This window comes from Pan paniscus, chromosome 4, assembly GCF_029289425.2.
Source record: "Pan paniscus chromosome 4, NHGRI_mPanPan1-v2.0_pri, whole genome shotgun sequence".
NCBI classification, from domain to species: Eukaryota; Metazoa; Chordata; class Mammalia; order Primates; family Hominidae; genus Pan; species Pan paniscus.
The window spans coordinates 13,098,339-13,121,706 of record NC_073253.2 but is presented as its reverse complement, the minus strand read 5'-3'; positions in this window follow the sequence as shown (position 1 = coordinate 13,121,706).

The following is a 23,368-nucleotide window of genomic DNA, read 5'->3' as shown; positions in this document are numbered from 1 at the left end:
TTTTCTCACAGTTATGGAGGTTAGGAGTTCAAACTCAGCTGTTGGCACAGCCATCCTCCCTCCCTCTAGTAGAGGGTACTTGCCCGTCCTAGTAGATGGTAATTGCTAGCAAGCCTTGAACTTCCCTGGCTTGCTGCTGCTTCACTCCAATCTGTGCCTCTATTGTTGCCTGGCCTTCTTTCTTCTGTGTCTTTATGGCTGTCTTTCCTCTCCTCTACTGGTAAGAACCCAGTCATTGGACTTAGGGTGCACTCTAATCCAATATGAGCTCATTTTAAGTAACCACATCTGGAAAGACTCTTAAAAAAAAAAAAGGTCACATTCTGAGGTTCTGAGTGAACATGAATTTAGGCAAGGTGTGAGGGTATGGGGCAGGACCTTATTCAACCCACTATAAACATCAGACATCATATGTTTATAAAACATGAAAATTAAGATGATATTTCCAACTTTATTTGCGATGTGTTTTTGAGGACTTCTCAAAAAGAAGCATAGGACTTCTGTGCCACTCTTTCATGTTCCCCAATAAAGGAGGACTCTGGAGGATTCTGATGTGGATGAGTGACATGGGCCCTGTGGGAGTGTGCTTGGGAAAATGCCCAACAGCTGGTCTGCCTCAATCAGTTTGCATCAGTTAATAAGACTGACTTCTGTAGAATTTTGAATTAATAGGTACCCTCAAAAAATTCTCTGAGAAAGCCATTATATTTTTGGTAAACTGTAGGTCCTCTGTCCATATTTATTTTCTTTGTGAGTGGCCTATAGAAACTTGTGCTCATGTGATGATGAATATGGCTTTGCAGTACTTTGTAGAGAATACACTTATGGAGCCCAACAAGGCCCGTTTTATTTATGTATGTATTCACAAAATTCACAAGATTCCCATCATAGCAGGATAGAATGTATACGTGAATGTATGAATAAATTGTGACAGTCTCTTGCTGTCTCGTCTCCCTCTACCTTCACCTGCATTATTTTCCTTTTTTACTAAAATGAATAATGCTTGCTATATTTCAAACTGTTTATACCCTAAAACAAGTCATATGTTTATCCATTACACAATTTAATTAAATATATAAACGTGTACATGGTAGCATTTTTCAAATCTATGAGCACATTGTCTATCTGTTGCTATTAATAAACTTTGAACGTGGTTCTAGGTGCTGAACCCAGTTATGATTGATGACAGGGGAAATACAGAGATTTCATGTGTGGATTTTTAATCTCTTCCCTATCCTACTGAAGTTCCTCTAGACTTTTAGATATATATTCATTCATAAGTGAAACAGCATAAACTTACATTTTCTTCCACATAGCTTTCACTAATGGTCCATGCATTTATGAATTCAACTTTTATTGGATCAGCTATGTGTATGAAATCAGTTGGATTCCAAAAGCTATTTATAAAGAGAAGGGAGCAGAAAGCAGCATCATGTCTTAACAATTATCAATGATCTGAAGTCCATATAGGAATGACTCCACCAGCTGGTATCAGTCAAAGGAGTCTATGTTCTTGATGTTCAAATACTTAGCATTCAAATATGGGGATTTTGTGCAGACAGCCAATTCTAACTCTAGTTATGTAGGGTTAGAGAATAGTCCTGAATTAATCAGTTGGCAAATCCTTTGACTTTGTATATGTAGAAACACTGATCTGTTCTTATTTTTTATGTAATCATACACCATAATGCTATTTTACTGGCCAAGAACCTGAGAACATCCTCATGAAAAGTGAGACATATGATTATTTATGTATTAGTATAATTAAAATTATATGTACAGTTGGCCCTCCATATTCATAGTTCCTGCATCTGAGGATTCAACTGACTACTGATTGAAAATATTTAGATAAAATTAAAAACAGTACAGTAAACATAATACAAAGAAAAAACAATCAGTTTAACTACTGTTTACATAGTGTTATGTATTATAAATAGTCTAGAGATTATTTAAAGTATACAGAAGGATGTGTGTAGGTTATATGCAAATACTATACCATTTCATATATGGATCTTGAGCATGCACACATTTTGGTGCATATATATGTGCCTATATGCACGAATGCATATACGTGTGTGTGTGTGTGTGTGTATGTCTTTATCCATTTAGAATCCACCAACAGGATACTGGAGGACTTGCAGTCAGCATATACCAATGGAAAATACTCTCAGGAAATTTTCAGGAAGAAGGTAAAGAAAGGGAGGACATTGATTTCCCTGGATTTCTTCCCTCCAGAACCACATGTCAGCAGTCTCTTTATTCCTGTATTGAAGCCAACAGTTCCTATGGGGTAGTCCCTCCTCTGCTTCAGTTCTCTACCTAGTTCTGGTAACTGACCCCTCCCTTCCCTTCTCGAACAAGGACAATGGCTATCTTCCTGGTATCTGCTTTATTGTTCCTTGTTTATCTCTTTTATACTTTTTCACACATTTTTAAAGGTGCTTTAATTTTACTCTCCTCAATTATACTCTTTGTGAATTGCTATTTGTTTTCTGTCAAGACCCTGACAGGAATGCTTACATAATCCTCTGTCAGCCAAGAGTCGTATAATCTCAAGACCTTGGGTTCTGGAGTTGACTCGGCATATTTATAAGCAATATCAGTGCATTTATATTTCTGAATTCCCATCCTCGCTTCCTTATCCTTGTAAGCTACCAGCCCTTTGCTTTTATCTAGCTCTGAAATATTCCATTATGGTTCTTTCTGTTTGTGGTGTGGAGCTTCTTATTAAAGGGAATGGCAATAGAAAGGAAATCCAACTATATTTCAGTTTTGAAAACAATCATAGCCAGGGAATAGTCTTAGTTGTGTTAAATAATCTTTTTGAATTTTCTTTCTTACATGCAAGACTTCCAGGAGCAGGTCTACTCTACTTGTATAAATACATAGTAAAAGATTAACAATAATATCCTTGGAGGCTTAGCTATGGATAATGATTTAGATTGTGACACCAAAAAAAAAACCATACGATCAATAATTATCTCTACATTCAGGGAGAAATTCCCAGATCCCAGGCCAAATAAATTATATCTTCTTTCTGGGAAAGTTCCAGAAAATAGCAAACTGTTTCCACAATTACTGGTAAGATTGAGAAAAGAGTCCAACTGCTCGGAAGAGTCCAACTGAGATTTATTTCCTGATATCGATAACTGAAGAGAAATTGTTCCCCTAGTTATATAGATAATGGAGACCAAATATGTTACCATGGCAAATTGCTGAATTAGAAACCAAACACCGCATGTTCTCACTTACACGTGGGAGAAGAATGATGAGAATATATGGACACATGAAGGGGAACGACACACACTGGGGCCTTTTGGAGGTGGGGTTGTGGGGAGGAAGCACATCAGAAAGAATAGCTAATGGATGCTGGGCTTAATATCTAGGTGATGGGATGATCTGTGTACCAAACCACCATGACACTCGTTTACCTAAATAACAAATGTGCACATCCTGCACATGTAACCCTGAACTTAAAATAAAAGTAGAAGAACCAAACTAATAAAAAAAAAATACATGCATAGAGATAAATAAATAAATAGGTATTCATTACTTATAGAAGTGGACCATTTGTTAAGCCTTCCTAAAGCTTAGTTTGTCACCTTAACTTTATACTAAGTCAGAACACAAAAGAAATTCATTAAGGGAAAAGGATCTACTGACTGAAATGTCAGCAAAGGTAGATAGTTGTTAAACATCTTTCTTGGGCCAGGTGTTATCCATTATGTTGCTTTAAAAAATGGATCAGTCTAGTCATTGTCAACAAGGAGAGTATAATCTAATAAAGGAGAAACACATTTTATAAATTATAGTTTTCTTCTGACAAGATGAATTAGGAAAGGCAAATGCATTTACAATCTGCTGAGAGAAATGCATGGCATGGAGGTAGAGAAAACTGAAAAAAGCACAGAGAGGGTTGAATCAGTGCCTATTGTATCAGGAATAAGACGCAGTCATGTCTTCAGTAGGTTGCAAGTTTGAAGGAAAAGCAGCAAGATATGAATTTCAACCAGCGTATTTGAACAAGACAATGAAGAGCTTTAAAAGACACCCTTTGGAATTTTAACTTGATTATTTTGGCATTTAAAATATTAGAGATTTTTCAGAAAATGAAACAGTCACTGTTTAAGTATACTCATGACAATTAGGGTGAGTGATAGAACCACTGAAAAATTAGGCTGTTTAAAGACACACATGCTAAAATAACAGCAAGAAAACTATGAGATGAGAAAATAATTTTTAATTAAAAAGCATATTGCTAACAGTTTACTCATATGCTCCTAGTGACACTGTAAATTAATATGCTCTGCAAAGAAACTAAAAGTATGAAATCATAAATTAAATAATTTATTTTGCCCTATTTTGCACTACTAACTCTACCTTGGGTAATATCTATGTATTTTTCACATACATACATACACACACACACACACACACACACACAAGCACATACACATACAGGTATGTTCACATGTGTACACACACATTTAATTTTGGGCATAATATAATATGTACATGTGTGATATGTTCTATGTGCATGTGTATATACATATATAGAGAGATAAGGATATATCACATTGGTATATAATATATACCAAGTTATATAATATAAAAATTCACAAATTGATCTATAATAATGAAAATGCATAGTAATTGACCACTGACTAATTTTAGTGTTTGTCATTGTATTAAAATAATATGCTGTATATAGGGGCATAAAGATTTGAAGAAAATATTTTATGCTAGTTATATATTTTGGTCAAAACAAAATATGCTGTTTAAAATATAACATAGAACAGAAAACAAAATGTACTCCAATGATGAGAACAATGAAAAGTGATGAGGAGGTATATTTTACATTGTTATTTATATTATTGTGTCATTTTTACTTTAATAGAAAAATGTCTACTAAATATATGTAAATAGATATTCTAAATTACAGATAGGCATGCTAGTTGAAAATTTAAATGATATTGTTACCATGATCTTATTCTTCATTATGTCCCATACCTAGGGCAAAGACTGCTCATAGAGGGTACTTCATAAATACCTACCAGAGGCCAAGTGTGGTGGTTCATGCCTGTAATCCCAGCACTTTGGGAATCTGAGGCGGGCAGGTTGCTGGAGCTCAGGAGTTTGAGACCAGCTTGGGTAACATGGCAAAATCCCATCTCTACAGAAAGTAAAAGAATTAGGCATGTGGCAAGCTCCTGTAGTCCCAGCCACTCAGGAAGCTGAGGTGGGAGGATCTTTTGAGCCCAGGAGGTGGAGGCCAATGGGCATAAAGAGGCAGAGACATTTGTTGCCTATGACTTTGAACACAGGCATTCGCAGTGAAAGGAAATGGAAATGAGTGTGGGCTAATGGTCGAAGAAAACATTTTTTTTAGTCTTGTATACAGTTACGGGGATCAAATAGTTTCAAAAGGGAATCCTCAGGCTTTCAGAAGGAAAAAAAAAAAAAAAAGAAAGATGACTGTTGAAGGTAGGCACCCAGGAGGTGGGCAGGAAAAGGAGGTTTTATTTTATCCACAACAGATTTCTCCAATATGTAAAATAGATTCAATGAAAGCAAAAGATAAATTGCTCTCCCTGTCTATGAGAGCTTTAATATCAGGATTTTCTGCCATAACTTAGCTTATTGGGCAGACAGAGATATGTTCTCCATTGTTCAAGCTCTAACATAAAACCATGTATTCAGAACATGTCAAGGGGAAAGGCAATTATGGCATACTGCAAGCAAATGAGCTGTGAAGCTGGTCCAGAAATAAAAAGGAAAAAAAAATCAGGTAATGTGAAAGAAAATGTGAGTATATGAAGGATGGGAATGTTCAGGAATATAGGGGATAATGGCTGATTCATGTATTTTGGTTGCCTCTTTAAACCACTGAAATTTAGGATGACCTGAGAGTGTTTAATTTGTAAAATGATTGTATTTTATTTTATCATTAAGAACCAACTCATTTTTACTTCTAGTTTCTAAAAAGGCTGGGAAACCTCATGACAGAATACAAGTTTTGAATATTTCTGTCTGCCTCTCTTTATCCCTACCACTCTCTCTTCTTTAGTTTAAAATTAGTAAATCACTAGGAGGACATCACCTTATCTTCATTTTTAAGGAACTAGAATAAGACTAGTGGATTATCTAATCTTGTCTAAAGGGGAAAGTTTAGACATTTATATTTATTTTGATGTATAATAGCATAGCGAGATATAATTGTATTCTGAATAAAATTAGTTGTCTAATTTTGACTTGTTTTTATGAATGGCTTTATATTATAATTGTAAATGAAATGAAAGCAAAATATTTATTAAAATTATGAAAACAATTATTTAACAGAAGAAACTGAATTCCAAAAAGCTGTTATATTTTATAAATCATTATGTCTGCAAATATTATAAAGTACAATTCTTGAAATAAGCTTATTTCTAAAGAATTTTCTTAGAAACCATGACAATTAACAAGTAACAAAGATCATTTTCTTTCTTGATTATGTTTTAAAAAAATTTTTAATGTCTTATAGCATAAGTAGTTGAGAGTTGAAATTTAGTGTTTATCTCTGGTATTGCATCCCTAAGGATAATTCTACATACCACCAAGGACTGTGGGTCGTCCGACCATGAGACATTTCCAGACTTTTCCAAAAAAAAAAAGATGTTTTCACCGGATACTCACAGAAAAGCAGCTTATGAATCAACGTAAACTACAACAAAATAAATGCACACATTTTAGCAGTAGGTAGAAAAGATGGGATATGAAGAATACAATTCTAGGGCAACTTTTTAATGCTTAGTAATACATAGGGCAAAATTAAAATGTTACAGAATGAGCTTGGTTTCTTTAGATTTCCCTATTGGCCTCATACCTTTGTAATGGTTATGAGAAATCCACTGAACCCCAATGAAGATACACAGTCATACCTTGAGGAGTGCTTTAACTCACATCCAGTGAAAAAGCCAGTAATGGATTCCATACTTTTGATAAGCATTGTGTGGAGTATGTACTTGTATAAATATATATGGTAAATAGTTATCCATTCTCTAGTGGGATTATGGCAACCTTAAAAAGAAATTGTTTATCAATTTTAAAATAAGTGAATGTTATTCTCTCACTTGGATGATTCTTTTTTCTTGTTCTCTTGAGTGGTTGAACTTCTGCTTGTGTATTTAGCTGTCTATGCAACAATGTCTTTTTGGTTCATGGCCCTTCTACTTAATCACAGTGTATGTTTGTCTTGAGCAATTAATATATTGGAGGATTTCTTTTTGTTGAACACGATACAAGATTTTCATTTACTCATATCATTTTAACACACTTGCTTCAATTAAATGCCATTGCTGCACCCATATTATAGATAAAGACACTAAAATTCAGAAAGATAGACTACATAGCTTTTTCTGAGTGCACATACATGTGTAGTATATAATATACACACAGAAACACTTATATAATCACTATCAAAACTGAGGATTGAACCAAGATCTGTAGCTAATGCCAATGATACTGATTTTAGGATAACATATGTTTAGGATACAATGCATGCTAAAATGCTAGCCATTATTATTACATGATAACCATATATGAAGATTGTGTTTAACTAGAACTGTGATGATTATTATGAAATAACAATGTGTCACATTCATATTATCTCCTGAATGCATTTTGGAGTCTAGTAAAAATATCGTTAGTCCCTTTAATCAGGATTGTGGAATACAATATTGAAACTTGGGCACAATGACCCTTTGCTATCTCGCTGTTTCTTATAATTTTCATACCTTCTAGGAATATAAAAAGTTCTCAGGTATAATGGTTCTACTTCCTGACATGGTCAAACTTTAAAACTGACCAAATTATCTCTGTCTCCTGACATGCATGCCCTGTGTAAGGTCTTCCTCTTGACTATGGGCAGGAGCTATACTTGCTTCTAACCAACAGAATACAGAAAAGATAAAAGAATGCCTCTTGACTGATTACACTACATGAAACTCTAACTTTTGCTTTGTTAGCGGCATCTCTATTGACTTTTCTGTTTGCACAGTTTGATGAGGCAGGACACCATGCTGTGGAGACCCATTTGGCAAGAAACTAAAGGCAGCCACCATCCAAATGCTAGGAAAAAGCTACAGCTTTCTGTCTGATGGCAAAGGAGACACTGAATCCAGTCAACAATAACAGGAGTTTGATGGAAGATCCATTCCCCAGTGGAGCCTCAGATAACACCTCAAGTCTGGCCAACATTCTGACTGTAAACTTATGAGAGACCCTGAAGCAGAGAATTCAGCTAATCCATGCCTGGGTTTCTGACTCTCAAAAATTCTGAGATAATAAGTGCATGTTGTTTTATGCCTTTAAGTTGTGGTAATTTGTTATGCAGCTGTAGATGACATGCAGATTCAAGTATCTGAAAATGAGGGGCTGCTCTAAAAAACACTACAAATGTGGGAGTGGCTTTATAATGAGACAATGAACAGAAGATAAACAATTTTTGAAAAGCATGGTAAAGACTAAGTTTTCTCAATCAGACTATTATGAATAAGAATTTTGAGGACACCGCCAGTGATGGCACAAAAGGAAGTAAGGAATATGTTACTAGAAACTGGAGGAAGGGAGACATGTACCAGCAGGGAGCTTAGTGAAGTTGTCTCTTGTAGTTATGTAGACAACAGAAAATATAAGTGATGAACTTGGTTATTTAGTAAAGGAAACCTTCAAGAAAAGTGTTGGATATGCCAGCTGCTTTTTTCTTGATTTCTGTAGCAATGTGTCAGAATATAGGAAGATAATTTGAGGAAGGAACTGTTAAATCAAAAGGACTTGATAATTTAGAAAATTCTAGCTTTTCCAAATGACAAAAGATGTTAAAATTAGGAAATTGTTTCTATGAACTGTCAGGAAAACATGGTCTTTAGATAAAGCTTGGCATAGAGAAAATGGTGTAATTACACAATCTTTGCTAAAACTTCAAAAGATCAAATGATTAGAGTATTTGGTCATAAAAATGGCCTTTTAAAGCTATCAAAGTTTTGTCTCACAGATCCTCTCAGTCTAATAATAGGACCTCTAGGAAGCTTAATCTCTTGTCACTCACTTCTTTCTATGGGAGTCCCAGGTAGAAGAGGGATTATATAGAAGGGATTTGAGGGTATGGCTTTTATCTAATAGAAAGAAACCCTGGGAAAGACAGAAAACACCTACTCAGTTTTTGAGAAAATTGTTTTAGCAAAAACACTGCCAACTTGGACTAAAGGGAAAATGGAGAGTGAAAAATGAAAAGAGTCGTTCAGACTTCTGAAATTCTACAGGCAGCAACCAAACCACTAAATCTACTTAGGCATGGAACATTCTACTTCCATGAAAAAAAAGGAAGGCTGACTGAGAGGCTGGAGTGAAGAACACAGAAATAAAGGGGGCGCCAAGGAGAATTATTCTGAGGCTTTGAAATCTAGTCAAGGATTAGCCAACACTTTTCCCTGGATCAATTTTAAAATCAATATGGACCAGTAAATCATTTGTCATCCTTTTTGGACAGAAATGTCTATTCCTGCTGTCCTCTGACTGTTATACCATGTGTGTTGGGTGTGTGGGGGACAGACAACTTGTCTCTTTAGCTTTATAGATTGACAGGGTAAAGGAAATTATACTAAGGAAGTTTCTTCCTTACCTGGATCTAATTTTGATGATAAATAATTGGACATAGAGCAGACAGTTTAATGGGATGGGACTCAGGGACACTGGGAGGAGATGAATGTATTTTTTTTCTATAAGAAGGACACAGATCACTGGGGTCAGCAGATGGGCTGTGATGGAGAGACTATAACACAGCTCAATTTGTTCCCAATTTGGTAGTCACTCAAATTGGGAACTCAATTCGTGACTCAATTTGGTAGTCACGTTCCTGTGTAATAATCCTTTGAACAGAAGCAGAGCCTGTTACTTGTTTCTAACTATTAGAACATGGCAAAAGTGACCAGAAATCTGTCACTTCTGTAAGCGATTTAATCTCTCCATGCACTGGTTTCCTCATTTGCTGATTGGGAGAAGTTGTTGGGTTGATTAAATAAATGCTAACATAGGAACTTTAATATAAATAGTTTCTAGACATTCCTTGAGCAGTACTTTCACACACATGTGTTCAATAAAGATTAGCTGTTACTGTTTCAAGATAGATGCTATTATTGTTATATTGAACTAATTTATGCCACATTACACAGTTTGATTATAGGCAAATAACATAATTAAACAAGAATTACAAGAGAAAAGCATAGCTAACTTGAATAGAAGAAGAATTTGGCAGTAATTGGTGGTATTATAAAAAGATGCCAAGAAAAGTTGCCATTTGAGGTGGGCCCAATGGATTAAACTTCATTTAAAAACATGTTAACAAAATGAATGAGTTTTCCATTGAAAAGATACAGAGAACAGTGGTCTACCCATTTCAATGTAAATGAGAAAGGTATATACAGGAAAATGGCATAGTAATTATTTTTGGGAAGGTGTTTTTATAGGAGACTAAGGATAAGTCCTGAAATAGCTGGTTAGAGTACAGATCTTACTTTGTCTAAAAATAATTGGGGACATGTAATTTCTCTAGTTCCCATAAGAGATTGAAAGGAATCTGCAAATGATTTCTTACAGTAAAGAAGTGATTGGGTGTAAATAACTTTGTATATCTCTTTTATAGGATCATATCTTAATTTTGAAATCTCCTGTCTCTTTCAATCGATTGAGTAGCAGTGCTTTCTTTTCATCAGTACATTCCAAGGGCATGATGATATTTTGCTCTGAGGAGACCGTTGTAATATTAGTTGTGTTAAAGTTGGATGAAATTAGTGTGTCTTGTTATGAGCATGTTTATAAATGATGATCATTATTTGGATCACTCAATTCATCAATCCGTAATATTGTCTAGTACACTAAAATAAAAATCCACCTGCAGTTTATTTGGGGAAATAAATAAGTACCAGGGAATTAGGAAAAGAGAAATACGTGCAGAGAGCTAATAGACAATGTTAAACTCCTTAGTGGCCATATGCTTGTCTGTGTATCCAGATGACAGCTTTTGTTAACATGTCAGCAGAAGATGGTTAATGAGAGTTAGCCTTAAACATACTGCATCAGGGAGCAGTCTAGTGACTCACGTAAGTTTCACAATGACAGCGAAGACATTGCTTAAATTAAAACAGCAATGCAAGAAATAGGAAGAAATGGAATTACTATGTGTTAACTCACAAAATCATATTACAATATTACACAATAATTTAAAGCAGGTATAATTCCTTGTCAAGGGAAGATATTGGCATAAAGTATCCAGTTAGTCTCTCCACAATGCAGACGAAGCTGGGCTGAGTATTTGACTCTACAATTCCCTAATCTATTGATTTTACCTAGACTCTTGTCTAATAGTTACTAAAATATAATCATGGAATTTAGTAGCTTGAGGGCGCTGAAGTAGAGACAGTGATTCTTTAAATTGTTATAAAGGGTTATATTCCAATGGAACTCATTTTACCTGATCTCCTAATAACCTCATTGCTTTATTAACCGTCCATCACCATTATATAAAACCTCAGATAGATATTTTATTTTTTACCAATACGACCTACAGGCAGTATTGATTTGTTATCACTGCAAACATTCAGCTCCTGCCTTATGAACTTAACTTCATTTTGGCTCCTGCTCTAGTTGCCCTTGACCAGTTTTTCTCTGTGTTCCACTTGGCTGAACCGACTTTATTGTTGATTACTCCCCAGGAAATAGCTGCTATTTTTTTTTTTTTTTTGGTTTCTCTTCAAATCCTCATACCCTTTTTGCTTACTATTCAAATAATGACAAATAAGTATGTTAATTTTATATTATAACTTGCAGTGAAGTGAATTATTGTGAGTGTGCCCATTTCTTGGCCCACTGAGAATATCTCGTTCTTTCTTCAAATTATGATATGAGAAACCTGAGAGATGATGATACGCTCCTTGCTACGATGATGCTGCAAAGGGCTTTCAATATTGAGATTTGCCTTCAAAAATAATTAAATACCATATAATGTAAATGAAAAAGATAAACACCTTTCAAAATATGTCCAAGGGATTCATTGGTATTGTAAACTTGTGTATTAATATTAATACTAAATAGCTGATTCACTCTATAAATTTACAAATGGCATAAATCCAAAATGTTGCAAAAGTTCAAAACATCCATTATGCTAACTTGTTTCAAGTACATTTCTATCTTCAATCTAAAATTTTCACCCAATGACCTGCCCATAATTTGAGTGAATTTAGTATTATTTCAATAATCCTTAGTTTACATTGTAACCAATAAGAACCAGAAATAAATGGCAAATAGGAAGCTGAGTAGGCAGCTGAATTATTGAAGCAACAATAAACCTAAGCATTAATTATTTTGTAAACAAGTGAGAGAGAAAGAGAGAAACAGAGACAGAGGGACAGGGAGAGAGAGAAAAAGAGAAAGAAAGAAAAACAGAGTATTCTAGAGCAGCAGTTCCCAAACTTTTTGGCACCAGGGAGCCGTTTAATGCAGGCGATTTTTCCACGGAAGAGGAGGAGGGTACCATTTCAGGATGAAACTACTCCACCTTAGATCACCAGGCCTTAGAGTCTCACGAGCAGTGCACAACTTAGACCCTTCACATGCACATGAGCAGTTTGCAAGGAAGTTCGCACTCCTATGAGAATCTAATGCCACTGCTGATCTCACGGGAGGCGGAACTCAGGCAGTACTGCTTGCCAGCCGCTCACCTCCTGCTGTGCAGCACTGAACAGCACTGGTCCCTAGACCTGGGGTTTGGGGAGCCCTGTTCTATAGAGCATAATTATATTTTCTTCATCTACTTTTTAAATGTCAGGATACATGCTTGCCAAGGCATAATATAGCATATTGTTCAGAAGTGGAACAGCACAAAGCCACACACACACACACACACACACACACACCTCTACACAGGTATGCACATGGCAGAAAAAATATCATTTTTGTGTAGACTAATATGGATGAACATGGATTTTTAAGTATAGAGATAATAAGAGTTTATATTAGGTGGCCTCTAAATTCCCAGTAAAGTACAACACAGAGTAATCTCCAAGGAGTAAAGGTAAAGATAGCATTTGGAACTTGTAGATACTAGGAAATTACTGGAATGTGGTAGTTGACAAGTAGAAATCAATAAAAGCACTACTGAAGGTCAGAGAGAAGACTTGTGGCTTGACAATCATGCTTCCCATGATGCTTTTCTTGGGCAATAGCTAACAGATTGTGAGCAATAATGACAACAGCAATGAAAACAACGGCAGGTGAATGTGTGATCAGCCTAGGATTTGGAATTGAACATACAGATTGGAAAAGTGAAAAGAAACTGACATTTGTTAAAGGCCACATGGAGAGCATTTTAGATTGAGTGTTAAAAACCAACGCTTTGCTCTCACTTAAAAAAAAAAGCTGCTGTTTAGAAAAGTTAAATATCTTGTCTCAAAATCTATTAAGTAGTAAAGTCATGAATTGACCTCATAGCTATTTAATTTCAAAGTGTATATTTTTTTCATCAAACTATGCTTATGTTGATTTGGGCTTAAAATTACTACTAAACATAGGAAGCAAAAAGTGGTTATAGGAACTAGGCTGATGAAGGAGAGAGGCAAAAATCATAAAAAGCCATATGGATGATGAGAGTGGGGTGTATGTAATAGTTCCAGAATTGTTAATGAAGTAAAAAGAACGCAGTGGAGGTGTGGAGTATGGGGTGTGGGAATACAAGAGGAGATATTTGTGTATTTTATGTTCACCATGGGATCAAAAAACTGCATCATGTAAAATAGACACATAAGTAAATATAACAGAAAACAGTATACACAACTGCCTGGTCTTAGTTGTTTACTAAAAATGTTTTATATGTTTTCCTGTAGAGAATATGAATGAGGTTTTAAAACACCTTATCTTTATGTGTGCATATTTAAGAACTCCCCATGGAGAACAATAGGATTAGCATTGTTTTTAAGCATTATTGTCTTTAGCATTTGGCAATAACATCCAATCATTATTGTGACAATGGATATCTTGTTTCAAATTTTTATAGCAATTATGCTCACTCTGAATCAACTAAGTGTGACAAAAATGTCACAAGCTAGAAAGAAGTAAAATGTGTTTTACATATGATTTAATAGGTTATTTCTTCTTTTATCACAAATTATACTTAAGCATCTTTGATAAAAATAAGATATGGTTTCCAGATACTTTATATTGATGTGATTAATATAGCAAAACAGGTAGAATAAAAGACTGTTTCTTCACATCAAGTATATTTATAGCTAATATTTGCAACAATGCTTGCTCAATATTTTGGACATGTTTGAGGCTAAATGGGATATTATCTATGATGGGTGCTATGAGATAATCATAAAAATATTGTTAATAATAATGTGTATTCACAAATTATGAAGGTATTCTTCACATCTAACAAGCAGCTTTTTAAATAATAGACTTTAGGTTGATTCTGTCTTTGCTATTGTGAATAGTACTACAATGAACATATGTGTGCATGTGTCTTTATAATAGAATGATTGATATTCATTTGGACATATACTCAGTAATAGGATTGTTGGGTCAAATGGTATGTGTGGTTCTATACAACATGGATACTATGAAGTCATAAAAAAGAACAAGATCATGCCCTTTGCAGGGACATAGAGGGAGCTGGAGGAAATTATCCTTAGCAAACCAATGCAGGAACAAAAATCCAAATACCGCATGTTCTCAGTTCTAAGTGGGAGCTAAATGAAGAGAACACATAAACACATAGAAGTTAAAAATACACGCTGTGGCCTTTTGGAGGGTGGAGGGTGGGAGGAGGGAGAGGATCAGGAAGAATAACTAATGGGTACTAGGCTTAAGATCTGGGTGATGAAGTAATCTATACAGCAAACCCCTATGACAAAAGTTTACCTTTGCAACAAACCTGTACTTGTACCCCTGAACTTAAAAGTTAAAAATAAAATAAAATAAAATGAATATATACAACAATAAAAAATAAATAAAAATAGATTTTATTTTTAAAACACTTTTACAGTTAGGGAAAAGTTGAAATGGTAGTATAAAAATGTCCTATATACTCTCTCACTTAGTTCCCCCTATTATTACTATCTTATATGACTATGGTGCATTTGTTATGATGAATGAACCAATATTGGTGCATTAGCATTAACTAAACTCTATAGTTCATGTCATTTTTATTGAAACATATCAAGGGTACAGACTATTGATGTTGACCTTGATTTGAAGTTGAATTTACCAAGTTTCTCCAACATAAAGTTACTCTCTCCTCTACCTTTTCATACTGTACTCTTTGGAAGAGAGCTACTGTCAAAGCCCATGCTTAAAGAGTGGAATATTTTCTTCCTCCTTATTCAGATAAGGATATCTACATAAGCTGTTTGGAATTCTTATGCATGGGATATTTGTCTCTTCTTCCTAATTTAGTTATATATTTAATAAGAAAAAAGGAATATAGAGATTATAATACAAATTTCAAAAGTACAATCAAAAAGTAGAATAATAAAACCAAAAGTTGGTTCTTTGAAAAAAGTCAATAAAATTGCAAAAATTTAGCTATACTGATCAAGAAAGTGGAACAAGACTTAATCACTAAACTCAGATATGAAAGTAACAATATTATGTCAAACCTTAAAAAAAAATTATAAGAAAAAACTATGAAAATTATACACTACAAATTAGATATCCATGATGAAATTGACAAATTCCTAGAAACACAGATTACAAAACTGACTCAAGAAGAAATACAAAATCTGAATAGACATTTAACAAATAGAGATTGAATGTGTCATTTAAAAAAAACTTCAAGTAAGAAAATCTCACAACCAGATGGTTTCAACAGTGAATTCTATCAAATATTTAAAGAAAACTAATGCCAATCTTTTACAAACTCTTCTAGTAATCAGAAGGTGAAACACTTTCTAAATCATTCTATGAGATCAGCATTATGCTAGTACCGAAGATAGAGACTGACTTCATAACAAATGAATACTATAGGCCAATATCCTTTATAACGATTGACACAAAAATTATTGGCAAATAGCAGCAAACAGAATTTAGCAGCATATTAAAAGGGCAATTCACTATGACCAAGTGGGATTTATTCTAGGAATGCAAGAGTTGTTTAACATTTAAAAAATACAAAAACACTAAGGGCAAGACACCAAAATAAAATAATAAAAACAACAACAAAAATATGTACATCTCAATTTATGGAGTAAGATTATTAGAAGAAAATTAAACCTCTTTTGTAATCGAAAGACTCAAAAACTAGAAATAGAGGAAATTTCCTCAACATAATACAGGGCATTTATTAAAAAAAATAAACACTCTAGTCTACTCAATGATGAAAGCTTTCATCCTCAGAGCAGGAACAAGATGAGGATATCCACTTTAACCACTTCTATTCAACATTTACTTGATATTCAAGCCAGAACAATTAAAGAAAAATACAAATAAAAGATATACAATTAAAAGAAAGTAGTATAATTAACTCTATTCACTGTTGTATAATTATATAATATTCCAAAGAATGCACATACATACACACAAAAACCTTAGAGTTAATACATTCAGCACATTTACAGTATACAATGTAAATACACAAAATCAACAGTATTACTATAGACTAGCAACAAATAACCTAAAAAAGAAACAAAAAATTTTCATTTAAAATAACATCAGAATGCGTATATATAATTTAATGTTATTATACACATCTTTCACCTTCTTCATTATATATATTATTAAGCTTTTACATATATGTGTGTATATATGTGTATAATGAAGGAGAAAGATGTGTATGCTGACAACTAAAAACCACTGTTGAAATAAATTAAGAACCTACATAATGAAAAATATCTTGCATTTATTAATATAAATAATTAATATTAAGATGAAAATACTCCCCAAAGTGATCTACATATTCAGTGCAAACCCTGTCAAAATCCCAATGGTTTTTATTTTCAGAAACGGTAAAGTCAATTCTACAATTCATATGAGATTGGGAGGTACCCTGAGTAGCCAAAATGATTTTGAAAAAGAACACATTTGGAGGATGAACACTTTTCAATTTCCAAACCTTCTACAAATCTCAAGTAATTCAAACAGTGGAACTGGCACAAGGATAGGCATATTTATCAGTGAAATATAATTGCGAGTCGAGAAATAAATGTATGCATCTGTGGGCAGTTGATTTGTAATAAGGGTGCCAAGACCATTCACTAGGAAACGAACACATTAACACATGATGCTGAGACATCTGGATATCCACATTTTGTGTATTTATCTTGTATATTGTACCTGTGCTGACTATGTTAACTCGAAGATTGTGTGTATGTGTGTGTTTGTGTGTATTCATGGGAATGTTGTGTTTTTAAAATTATGAAAACTATGAATGGAGATAGTTCTACTATTTCCTTTTTAATTGTATAGCTTTTACTTGTTTTTGGTTATCCAATTGTATCAGCATCATTCGTTCATGTGTTCTTTTCCTATTGAATGGTCTTGTCATCCTCATTAAAAGTCAATTTATCAAAGATACATGAGTTTATAAATCTCTCAGTTGACAGATTGAAGTTTATGAATCCAGTTGAAACAACTGGATATGCAAAAGAATGAAATTGGATCCATACATTAAACCAAGTACAAAAATATACTCAAAGTAGATAAAGACCTAAATGTGAGTTACAACTAGAGAACTATTAAAATAAAACACAGGGATCCATTTCATGACCTTAGAATTGGCGATGTTTCTTTGATTATAATGCCACAAGTAAAAGTAACTAAAGAAATAATAAATTGGACTTTATCAAAATTAACTTTCATGCATCAAAGAAAAATATCAAGCAAGTGAGTAGCATTAATGATTTTGAAAACATAATGTTGATTGCTGATAGCAGGTTGATTAAGAATGTATGTTGTTGAGAAACACAGTGAAAAGTTCACCTATGTCTAGTCACAAATAAGTTTCAAGTGCTATGATGTTTATTTTAAAATGTATAAACATTTCAAATTTTAAAACAAACATACATTTTAAAACAAATATTATAGCACTTGAAATTATTTATGATTAAATATAGGTGTATTATCAAACAACAGCAAAAGAAAAACAGACTTAGAGAAACTACTACGAAATTTCTCAATAATGTTTTCTCCAGAAGAGAAAGATATTTGGTTCCAGATATTTGGAAATGCTCAAATATGCTTCTCATTGTTTTCCATAAAATAAATAACAATTTTAAAGGTAAATATAGTATAGTTTGTGGGTGTCTCTCATCTTATCTTTGCATTTTTCTGTATTTTAAATATCTCCAAATTAGATGGATATGTTAATAAGAAAAAAAGTCTATATTAAAAATAATTCTATTTTCACTACAAAAATATGTGAACATAAAAATTATAAGTATACTCATATACTATACCTTTTTCAAGTAAATATTTTCTTAATATTTTACCAATACTAATTAAAGGTGTGTATATTATATATAATTTATAAGTATTATAGACATCTCTAAGTTTTCTAAATGTAAATTTAATTAGCACAATAATATATGAGCAATATTTCAAATAATTAATAAGTTCTACCTTTGTTTTTAGTTATCTAAAATTATATGTTTACCATGCTTGTGAAGTAGGATATTTCCCTGACCCCTTCTTGGGACTCGCTACAGGGTTGCCTCATTTACTCAGCCTGACAGTCTAAACTCCCTGTGGGAGGGAGCATGTAAGCAAACAAGTGCAGGAACTGGAGTGAATGACCACTGGAACCTGCCGGCTGCTTCGGTGCCAGGGGGATCAAACCCCACTCACTCTTACCTGATGCCTTCCACCCCTTCCAGGAGGGACCACGCAGGTGAGTAGGTGTAGGAACCAGAGCGAGTGCTTTTGGGTGCTGGCAGGAACAAACTCAGTTTACTCAGCTTGCCATGCTCAAATCCCTTGTGGGAGGGAGCACAAGTAGGGGATCCCACTGGCCTGTTTTGGGTGCTGGCAGGAGCAAACTCCATGTAGGCCCTATGGCAGCATCCAGGTCGGGGTGCCTGTGATGCCCAATGCCCCAAAGGGTACGTTACAGTGCTCTTTTAGCTCTGCCATCCACTGATGGCTTAAGTGTTAACAGCTCAGTGTGCCCTTTGCCTTTTTATGTGATGCAGCTGCCCTCTGCCAATGAGGGCAAAGGACCAGTGTGACAGCCTTTTGTATCTGCATTTGTGGCTCCTGAGCTCTTGTCTGGCATCCAGGAAAAATGAAGTCATATTAATAAGTTGAAGGATGGTAAATGTGGGGGATTTTATTGCTGCTGAAAGTGGTTCTCAGTGGGAAGGGGAGTTGAAAAGGGGATGAGGTGGGAAGGTATTCTTCCCCTGATGTCTGGTCATCTCCAGCTGGATTCTTCTCAGAAGTTATGCCATTAAGCTGTCCCTCTGAAATCAAACTGTTTATCTCTGGCATCCAGCCATAGTCCCATCTACTGGCTGAATCTGGGGTTTTTATAGGCACAGGATGTGGCGGGGTAGGGTCATGGGTGGTTTAGAAAAAGGCAACATTTGAGTGAGAAGACAGGAATATAAGTTCTCAATTTGGGCAGTGGTTTTAGGCTCTTCAGCTTGAGGGTGGAGTTTCATTGGAGACCCGCTCTTTTTTGCCTAGAAAAAAAATTTTCTTCCCCCTGTCCCTATCACAAGGAGAAATTGATGTTGTCTAGTGTTTTCTAGCTTGCTTACTGGTTAAATTTGCATGAGAATCTTGAAACTGGGTATTCCATGTATTTTCTTATTCAATATTTTTCTTTGTGAATAAACATGGCACAGTGGCTAGTATCTGTAAATCCTACACTTTGGGAAGCTGAGGCAAGCAGATCACTTTAGCCCAGGAGTTCAGATTACCTGGGCAACATAGGGAGACTTTATCTTAACAAAAGTACAAAAATTAGCCAGGCATGGCAGTCCACACCTGTAGTCTTAACTACTCACAAGGCTGAGGTGGGAGGATCACTCAAGCTCAGGAAGTGGAGGTTGCAGTGAGAAGAGATAGTGCCACTGCACTACAACCTGTGCAAAAGAATGAGACCTTGTCTCAAATAAATAAATGAATAAATACATAAATATATTTAAAAATAAATAAACCCTGGTAAATAGAGCAGTTATTACCTATTTTCCTTGAAAGTGAATATATTATTAAATATTTTTCACAATCACTATAAGATATAGTGTAAGTCCCATGTGAATATAAGGAAGCCATTTTACTTGTTCATAGTTATTTTTGTGGGCTACACAAACATTCAAAAACACTTGAGAAATCAGGTGTTTTTAGTCTTGTTTTCACTTGTAATGTATTTTGGTTTTGGTTCTAAATGTCCTTTTATGTTGACAGGCTAAAAATATCATAAACTGTATTTCAAGACACATATCTTATGTATGCACACATAAATGTTACCACCTAGATAATTTCAGATGTTCAATAATAGATATTGGAGGTAATATTCAAACATCTTTCTAGTTTACATTCAGAAAACTTTGTAATCTACACAAATGGAATTTTTTCTTTTTAATTTGCCAAGAAAAGGCACACAGACTTCTAATTGAAATGAATGGTGATAGAACTAAGATTGTAATAGATTGTAAGGAGCCAAAAGTAACACTATAGAACATGCAGACATAAAAAAAAAATAAAATTATTTTTGACATCTCATATAAAGGTAGAAAATTAATCTGGAAAGTCATTTGATAAAGTAGCTATCAAAATAGCTTGTATTGATTTATTGATTTTAATTTTATTTTAAAAAACTTTTATAGATTCAGCAGGTATGTGTACAGGTTTGTTACATGAATATATTGCATAATGGTGGGTTTGGGCTCCATCACCTAATTAGTGAATATTTTTCCCAATAGGTAATTTTTCAACATTCACCTTCTTCCAACCCTCTCGCCTTTTTGAATCCCCAGGACTATTATTTCCATCTTATGTCCATGTGCACCCATTGTTTAGCTTCTACTTATAAGTAAGAACAGGTTGTATTTGTTTTCTGTTTCTGAATTGTTTCACTTAGGATAATGGCCTCCAGCTCCATGTCTATTGCTGTAGAAAGCATGATTTCATTATTTGTATGGCTGCATAATATTCCATGGTGTATATATCCCACATTTTCCTCATCCAGTCATCTGCACTGAACAATTAGGTTGATCCCATGATTTTGATTTTATGAATCATGCTGTGATAAACGTGAGTGTATTTTTTGACAGAACATTTCGTTTTCCTTTGAATAGATAGCTAGTTATTGGGATTGCTGAGTTTAATGGTAGTTCAATTTTCAGTTCTTTGAGCCTGACTTCAAATTATACTATAAGGCTATAGTTACCAAAATAGCATGGTACTGGTATAAGATAGACACATAAATCAATGGAAATGAATAGAGAACCCAGAAATAAAGCCACATCCATACAACCAACTGATATTTGAAAGAAATCAACAAAAAATATACAATGGAAACAGGGAATTCTATTTAATAACTGATACAAGGAAAAATCAAATTTTCATACACAGAAGAATAAAACTGGACCCCTCTTACAACATATAAAAATTAACTCAGGATAGATTAAATAATTAAATGGAAGACCTGATACTATAAAAGTCTACAGAAAACCTAAGAAAAGCTCTTCCAGACATCAGCCTAGGCAAAGAATTTATGACTAAGACCTCAAAAGCAAATGCAACAAAACAAAAATAGACAAATGGGATTTCATTAACTAAAAACTTCTGTATAGTAAAAGAAACAACAGAGTAAACAGAAAGCTTACAGAATGGGAGAAAATATTTGCAAGCTATGCATTTGACAAATTCCTAATATCCAGAATCTAAAAGGAACTCAAACAACTCAATGAGAAAAAAACCAAATAACTCCATTAAAAAGTGGGTAACTGATGACAGATTCTCAAAAGAAGAAATACAAGTAGCCAATAAACATTTATTTTTAATGGACAAAAAATGGTATATACTTACTATATAAAACATGTTGTTTAAAACAGGTATATATTGTGAAGTGACTAAGTTGAAGTAATTAACATATGTATTACCACACAAACTTACTTTGTGGTGAGAACAATTAAAATCTATACTGTAGCAATTTTTAAAAATATAATACATTCTTATTAATTATATTTACCATATTGTACAATGGATCTCTTTAACATATTTCTTTCATCTAACTGAAATTTTATATCCTTTGATGAACACCTAATAGTCACTTCTAACCCTAATCTGCTGGTAGCCACTATTCTGCTTTCCACTCCCAAAATTCATTTTATTTTTTTTTTAAATTCTACATATAGGTGAGATCAGGTGGCATTTATCTTCCTGTGCATGGCTTATTTCATTTAATATAATGTCCTCTAGGTTCATTGATTTTGTCCCAAATGAAAGAATTTTCTTCTTTTTAAGGCTGAATGATATTCCATTGTGTATATTCACCCAATTTTCTTTACTCATTCATTCATTAATGGACACTTAGGTTGATTCCATATCTTGCCTATTGTCAATTGATATGGTTTGGCTCTATGTCCCCACCCACATCTCATCTTGACTTGTTCTCTCATAAATCCCCCATGTTGTAAGAAAGGCCTGGTGGGAGATATTGAATCATGGGGGCAGTTTCCCCTGGACTCTTCTCATGGTAGTGAATAAGTCTCACGAGTTCTGATGGTTTTAAAAAACAGGAGTTTCCCTGCACAAGCTCTCTCTCTCTCTCTTTTTTTTTTTTTTTTGCCTGCTGACATCCATGTAAGATGTGACTTCCTTTTCCTTGCCTTCCACCATGATTGTAATGCCGCCCCAGCCATGTGGAACTGTAAGTCCACTAAGCCTCTTTTTCTTCCAAGTCTCAGATATGGCTTTATCAGCAGCATGAAAATGGACTAATACCGCTGCAATACAAATGAGAGGATAGATATCTCTTTGACATATCAATTTCATTTCCTTTGAATATAAATTCAGTAGTCAATTTGCTGGATAATATGGTAGTCTTAATTTTCTGAGGAACTTACATACATTTTCTTTCATAATGGCTATGTGAACTTACATTCCCAACAGCAGTATAAAACAGTTCCCTTTTCTCCAAATCTTTGCCAACACTTGTTATCTTTTGTCTTTTTGATAACAGCCATTCTAGCAGGTGTGAGGTGATATCTTACTGTGCTTTCAATTTGCATTTTCCTGATAATTAGTAATATTGATCATTTTTATATACCTTTTGGCTACTTGTACATCTTCTATTGAGAAATGTCTATTCAGATCTTTTGCCCAATTTTTAATA